Source organism: Triticum dicoccoides, chromosome 6B (genome assembly GCF_002162155.2).
Source record: "Triticum dicoccoides isolate Atlit2015 ecotype Zavitan chromosome 6B, WEW_v2.0, whole genome shotgun sequence".
NCBI classification, from domain to species: Eukaryota; Viridiplantae; Streptophyta; class Magnoliopsida; order Poales; family Poaceae; genus Triticum; species Triticum dicoccoides.
In genome coordinates, this window is record NC_041391.1 from 114,480,409 (window position 1) to 114,488,342 (window position 7,934).

Consider the following 7,934-nt stretch of genomic DNA (forward strand, 5'->3'; position numbering starts at 1 on the left):
AGGATATTTCCATCTTATCCTGGATCTACCGAGCCTCTTCACTGCTCCTATGGACTCGGGGTTACTATTGAGATGGCTGTGCAGGATGCCGCCTATTCCATGATGACCATTATGCGAGTCAGATCTGGTTTATTTCGGGACTCTGATTTCCGGTATATGCCAGGATCACTTCCGGGAGCACAAGGATATCTCCAGGCTATCTATGCTGACTCCACTCAGGAGGATTCACGAACTCGCACCACTGCTGAGATGCTCGAGGATAAGGACCGTGAAAATCGGGCCTTAAGGTTAGAGCTCTTCAATACCCGTGCTGACCACTGGGCCACTTTGACTCGGTTCGCACCGGCGGTGCAAGCTGGATTCTCAGATATGCGCGATCTCTATCCTGTGAGATCTGCTCTGCCAGACGTGATGGTTTGGCGTGATGTAGGAGGCATCACCCCACCTCGCGCTCCCCGCAGGCCACCGTTTGTTGGTCCACGACCTCATCCTAGCCCTTATGGTCCACAAGCTCCGCGAGATCGTCTGTTTCCGGATGAACATGTTGAGCTTCCAGGCTATGGAGGCGACTTCTACGAGGACTACTATGGATCGGTCTGAGTTAGTGGTAGTACCACTAGTTCGCACTAGCTGTGTCATCTATCGTCCCGCGTGACTCGTGGGATATGTTCTAGTTTGTACTCTTTCCGGAGGTGTAGAAAAATAATGTATAGGAGCTTGGAATGCCTCCGATGAGATGTAATCCTTTTTTTCGCCGTAATAGTACTTTGTTTGGTCTTGTACTAAACCTTGTATGGTGTGTATGACGATGGAATAAAGAAGCAGTTTCTGTATCTACCATGTCATACGGATGATCATCTTGCATTCCGAGTTATTCTTACATTATGTATCCCATGTCGGAATTTCATCATTCTGACTAAATCATTGTCCTGTTTACCTAGGATGGTCAACACGTGCGCCAACCCTGCTTCCCAAGAGCAGGCCGAAGGCAGTGAAGCCAGAAATGAACATCTGCCTCAACCTCCTTCACTAGCCGAGGTTATGATGGAAGCTGAGAGAAACAAGCGGGAGACAAACCGTTTGTTGGAGCGTATTGAACAGAATACAGCACACCATCAGAGGGCTAACGTGGTGTCACTCAGTGATTTTATCAAATTGCATCCACCCACGTTCCACCACTCCGTCGAGCCTCTCGACGCTGATGACTGGCTTCGCAGTATCTCTCATAAACTGCGTTCCGCGCTGGTAGCGGAGGCTGACAAGGTCACCTTTGCTGCGTATCATCTTGAAGGCCCCGCCAGTCTATGGTGGGAGAATTATGGAGCCATGCGCCCAGCGGGCCATGTCACAACTTGGGCTGAATTCAGCGAGGCTTTCCGTGAACATCACATTCCGGAGGGTCTCATGGACCGTAAACGTGAAGAATTTTGCAGTTTCACCCAAGGCCGACTTTCTGTGGATGCCTATAGCAGGGAGTTTGGTAATCTCGCCCGATATGCAACTGAGGAAGTGTCTACTGACGCCAAGAAGCAAGCAAGGTTCCGTAAGGGCCTTAGTCCTGAGCTTCGCCGCGACCTCCGTCTGCATGAGTGCACATCTTTTTCGAAACTTGTCAACAAAGCCATCAGTGCTGAAACTGGTCAGACTGACTATGACGCAACACGCAAGCATGGACGTGACACGGGTTCCTCATCCGGTGCTGGTCCTCAGAAGCGCCGCGTGTGGGTACCCAACACCGCCCTGCCACCCAGGTTCACACCGAGGCCATCCTTCCAGGCGCCTCGCCCCGCTCAACAGTCTGCTCCAGCCAAGCCCTATGGGGGTCCAACCAATAATGCTCCTCCACGTACCAGTTCCGTGACTTGTTTCAAGTGTGGGGAATCTGGTCACTATATGCGTGAGTGTCCCCAGACCAACCCCAATCAATCTGCTAAAGCTGTTGGCCGTGGCAAGCCGACAGGGAAAGTGTTTCATGCTAAACCGGTCACCGCTTCACGTGGCCATGTCAATTGTGTCTCTGCCGAAGAAGCTCAAGAGGATTCCAACGTCGTTCTCGGTACGCTTCTTGTTAATTGCCACCCGGCATCTGTTCTTTTCGATACAGGAGCCTCTCATTCTTTTATATCTGAAAATTATGCTCGTTTGCATAACGTCGCATTCTGTGACTTGCCATCCTCTATGGTAATTCAAACTCCGGGATCCAAATGGCAAACTTCTAGAGTAAGCCATGGAAATGAAATCCAAGTCGACAGACTTGTTTTTCTCGCATCTTTGATAGCCCTTAAATCTTCAGATATTAATATCATTTTGGGTATGGACTAGATGTCAGCTCATCAAGCCAAAATTGATTGTTTCTCTAGGACTGTTCAACTCACCCACCCTTCGGGCAAGATAGTCAACGTTTTGACTCGAATAGCCAAGCGACAACTATATTCTCTTAACGCCAGCCCTTTGCCAGACCTTGAGGACGTTCCGGTAGTCTGTGACTTCCCGGATGTCTTTCCAGAGGAATTGCCAGGTGTTCCACCTGACAGGGATGTTGAGTTCGTAATAGACCTCATCCCCGGAACCGTTCCGATTGCTAGAAGACCCTATAAGATGGCACCCCTAGAACTAGCCGAGCTTAAGAAACAACTCGATGAATCCTTGAAAAAGGGTTTCATCCGCCCTAGTTCGTCTCCGTGGGCTTGCCCCGTCCTATTCGTCAAGAAAAAGGATGGTACGGACCGGATGGTTGTAGATTACCGACCGGTCAATTTGGTCACAATCAAGAACAAATATCCACTTCCCAGGATCAACGATCTGTATGATCAGCTTGCTGGATCCTCAGTCTTCTCCAAGATGGATTTGAGGTTGGGCTACCATCAAATCAAAATCAGAAACGGGGACATTCCTAAAACGGCCTTTGTTACTCGTTATGGCCAATACGAGTACACCGTCATGTCCTTCGGTTTAACCAACGCTCCAGCCACCTTTTCTCGGTTAATGAACTCAATCTTCATGGAGTATTTAGATAAATTCGTCGTAGTTTATCTCGATGATATACTCATCTACTCCAAGAACGAGGAAGAACATGCCGAACATTTAAGGCTAGTGTTGAAGAAACTTCGAGAGCATCGCCTTTATGCCAAATTTTCTAAATGTGAATTCTGGTTGTCAGAAGTGACCTATCTGGGTCATGTAATATCTGGTAAAGGTATTGCTGTTAACCCTGAGCGAGTTCAAGCCGTCCTTGATTGGACTCCACCCGAATCGGTCAAGCAAGTTCGGAGTTTTCTGGGCTTAGCGAGCTATTGCCGTCGCTTTGTCGAGAACTTCTCCAAAGTTGCTAAACCTCTAACCGAACTCCTCAAGAAAGATAAGAAGTTCGAATGGACTCCACAATGTGAGCACAGCTTTCAGGAACTGAAAAGACGCCTGACCTCTGCTCCCGTACTGGTACCGCCAGACTTCTCCAAGGACTTTGTTATCTACTGCGACGCCTCGCGACAAGGACTAGGTTGCATTCTCATGCAAGATCGACACGTAAATGCTTACGCTTCACGGCAATTGCACCCACATGAGGAGAATTATCCTACTCATGATCTAGAGCTTGCAGCCGTAGTCTATGCACTTAAGACTTGGCGACATTACCTCCTCGGTAATCGTTGCGAAATATTCACTGATCACCAAAGTCTGAAGTACATCTTCACCCAACCGGATCTGAATCTCAGGCAAAGACGTTGGGTTGAATTGATCACAGACATCGACTTAGGAATAACCTACACCCCAGGGAAAGCCAACGTCATGGCGGATGCGTTAAGTCATAAATCTTATTGTAACAATCTGATGTTACAACAAAGTCAACCGCTTCTCCATGAGGAATTTCGGAAGCTTAACCTCCACATTGTACCTCAAGGTTTTCTTTCCACCTTGGTAGCAAAACCTACTCTTACGGATCAAATCATCGCTGCCCAAAAGCGAGATAAGGGAATATCTAAAATCAAAGAGAACATTGCTAGCGGAGGTGCTAGCTGTTTCTCCACAAATGATCATGGTGTTGTGTACTTTGAGAACCGTCTAGTGGTTCCCAAGAACCAGCATCTACGGCAGTTGATCCTTAAGGAGGCTCATGAATCTCCTCTCACCATTCATCCCGGTAGTACTAAAATGTATCAGGACCTACGCCAGAGGTTCTGGTGGACTAGGATGAAGAGAGAAATTGCTCAGTATGTTGCAAATTGCGACGTTTGTCGTCGTGTAAAAGCAGAGCATCAACGGCCTGCTGGCACCCTTCAACCTCTAGCTATTCCTGAATGGAAATGGGATAAAATCGGTATGGATTTCATTACCGGCTTTCCCAGAACCAAAAGAGGGAATAATGCTATTTTCGTCGTGGTCGATCGTCTTTCCAAAGTAGCTCATTTCTTACCTGTTCGTGAGAGTATAACCGCTAGTCAGCTGGCAGATTTGTACATCTCCCGAATAGTGTCTCTCCATGGTGTTCCTTTGGAGATCAATTCGGATCGAGGAAGTCTCTTCACCTCTCGATTTTGGGAAAGTTTCCAAAATGCTATGGGAACTCGTCTTTCTTTTAGCACCGCTTTCCACCCTCAGTCAAGTGGTCAAGTGGAACGCGTCAATCAGATTCTAGAAGACATGCTTCGAGCCTCCGTTATCTCGTTCGGAATGGACTGGGAGAAGTGCCTTCCATTTGCCGAATTCGCTTACAACAACAGCTATCAATCTAGCTTGGGTAAGGCCCCTTTTGAAGTTCTCTATGGACGACGATGTCGAACACCCCTTAACTGGTCAGAAACCGGGGAAAGACAATTCTTTGGCCCGGATATGATTCAGGAAGCAGAAGAACAAGTTCGTATCGTTCGTGAAAAATTGAAAACAGCCCAATCTCGTCAAAAGAGTCAATATGACCGAAAACATAAGGCTATGACTTTCGAGGTTGACGAGAAGGCTTATCTTCGGGTCACCCCTCTGAAGGGAACCCATCGCTTCGGTATCAAAGGCAAATTGGCTCCTCGTTACATTGGACCTTTTCGCATTCTTGCCAAACGAGGAGAGGTTGCCTACCAATTGGAACTACCTCCGCACCTCTCCAGAGTTCACGATGTCTTCCACGTTTCCCAACTCAGGCGTTGCTTCTCGGATCCTATCCGTGAAGTGGACCATGAAACGCTTGATCTCCAAGATAATCTTACATATCAAGAGTACCCCATTCGTATCCTCGATCAAGCCGAACGTACCACGCGACGTCACAATATCAAGTTTCTCAAAGTTCAATGGTCGCACCATTCTGAGGATGAAGCAACTTGGGAAAGGGAGGATCGTCTTCGACTCGAGTATCCCGCCTTCTTCTCGGAGGAACCCAAATCTCGGGACGAGATTCTTTTGAGTGGGGGTGAGTTGTCACACCCTAGCTAGTCATGCATTAGAGTGTTGCATCATGTTTACTCTTTCATCAGAAACTTGAAATGGGGATGACAGAACCCCAGCCCCCTCTGAAACCAACTAGGGTTTACTAAAATAATTTTCAATGAACCTGAAATGCCCTTCTAAAATGCCCATCATTTTTGTCTTGGTTCAGAACCTCTGCAAAAGTGGTGCACATTTTCCTAGGCCATCCTAGGGTTTTTGAATTAAATCATAACTATTTGAATTTGGGCATTTAAAATTATATAAAATATTTAAATGCTCAAATATCTCCAAACTAAAATGTTTCATGTTGGAAATAATCCAACTATGAGCCAGGAGTAGTTTGGTGATTTTTGGAGTTGTCTAGGTATTTTATTTAATTCAACAAAGTTGCAGAAGTATTAAATAAAAACAGAAATAGAAAAAAAAGGGGAAAACCCTACCTGGCGCCACCGCAGGCCCACCAGCCAGCCCACCTGCCGGCCCAGCCCAGCACCGCTCCAGCGAGCTGCTTGCCGGCCAGGCAGGCAGGCAGGTGCCCGACGGCGACCGCGGCGTGCGCCACGCACCTGCTCGCCGCCTCGCCGCTCCCCTCGCCAGGTGACGACGTGGATCGGCCTCCCTCTCTCCCCCGAACCCCCCAGACACCCCTCTCCTCTCCAGCTCCTCCCCCTCGCACGCCCCAGCCATGGCCGACGCCATCGCCGCCACCCCCTCGCCGTAGCCACGCCCTCCGACCACCCCACGCCGTCTCACCGTGTCCAGGAGCTCCGCCGCTGTCCACTTCATCGAGCAGCCGAGCCCCAAGCGCTCGCAACGCCCGAGACCACCGCACCGACCTCGCCCGAGCTCACCGTCGCCGGAGATCCCCTTCAACGCCGTCGTCGCTCCGGTCCATCTCCGGCCGCACCAAGGACTCCGTCGCACTCACTGTGAGCTTAGCCATCTTCCCCTCCCTTCCGTCCCTGCTCCCGAGCCGTGTAGCAACCTCCCGGAGCTCAACCGCACCCACCGCCGTGGACCTCGTCGCCGACGTGCTCCCGGTCATCCTCCGGCCACAAGATGGTGTCCATCTTGCTCACCGCGTTCCACAGCACCTAGCTAGCCACTCCACGAGCCTCACCGAGCCCTCTAGCACCAAGTTCACCTCCGACCGAACCTCGGTGGCCGCCAAAGTCGTCGCCGGCGTCGACTCCGGCCACCCCGACCCCAACGGACTCCGCCAAGAGCTGCGGGTTGTCCTCAGCTCCACTCCGGTGGCCTCCGCGGTCCATTTGGTGGCCGAAATGGCCAAAACCACTCCCGCCGCCGCGTCGGGCTCGCCGGCGACTAAACGCCGGCAGCCGACTTTGACTTTGACCACGGGTGGGCCCTGGTTGACTCCCCTGAGTCAATGACAGGTGGGGCCCAGCCCTACTAATTAAACAGGATTAGTTTTAATTAAGTTTTAATTAAATTAATCACCCTGACATGCGGGACCCACTGTCAGGTTTGACCTGGACCAGTTCCGTTGACCTGCTGACGTCACACTGACGTCAGGCTGATGCAGTAATTGAATTTCTGGATTTAAATTAAATCAGGAAATTCCAGAATATTATTTAAACTTCAAAAATTCATAACTTTTATTCTGTAACTCCAAATTGGACAAATTATATATGAAAAATGATCAGAAAAATCCAATCTATCCATCTGTACTATTTTCATGCATGATCAAGCAAGTTAAATTGATGTTTTAATCAGAACAAGGAAAAGCACTTTAAAAGGCCATATTTGAATTTGAAATTTGAATCTTTGATTCAAATTTGTTCAAACCCTTCTGGCTTTAGTTGCATTAGCCCAACACACTCATATTGCCATGTTTCATGCATGCATCATATTGTTGCATATTGTTTGGTGATGTTTGTGTATCGATGTCCTTTGCGACAGGATCTGTTCCCGAGGAGTACTGTGATTACCCTAACGAAGAACCGTATCCGTGCAACGAACCATCAGGCAAGCAACCAACCATTTGATCATATCGATACAATCCCATGTTCTCGCTCCTGCTCTCTTTTACTGCATTAAGACAACGCGATTCAAACTGCTGTGTGCTACGGTAGTTGAACCCATTTCCTCTGCATGACCTGTCATTGCCACAGTAATTAGATGAAACCCACTAGCATGTGTAGGAGTTCATTGAGCCATATGTATGTGTTGTTCCTACCTTGCTATGCCTGCTATGCTTAGAGTCGTGTCAGGTCTGGTTCATCTGGGTGATGGGCTAGAGTGAAATGATTATGTCGGTAATGAGAGTGGTGTGGTGAACACGATTTGGTAAAGGTATCGATGAGAGGCCATGTAGGAGTACATGGTGGGTTGTTTCATTGAAGCCGACCTTAAGCACTGAGATCTGTATGTGTGATTTAAGAATCAGCTACTACCATACATTGGGCCCTGAAATATGACCCCGCTCGACTTCTTATTCACCCTAGCTCTCTGTCCAGGAGTTGCAAGTAGTTTCTGGTGTTTGTAGCCTACTGGAGGCC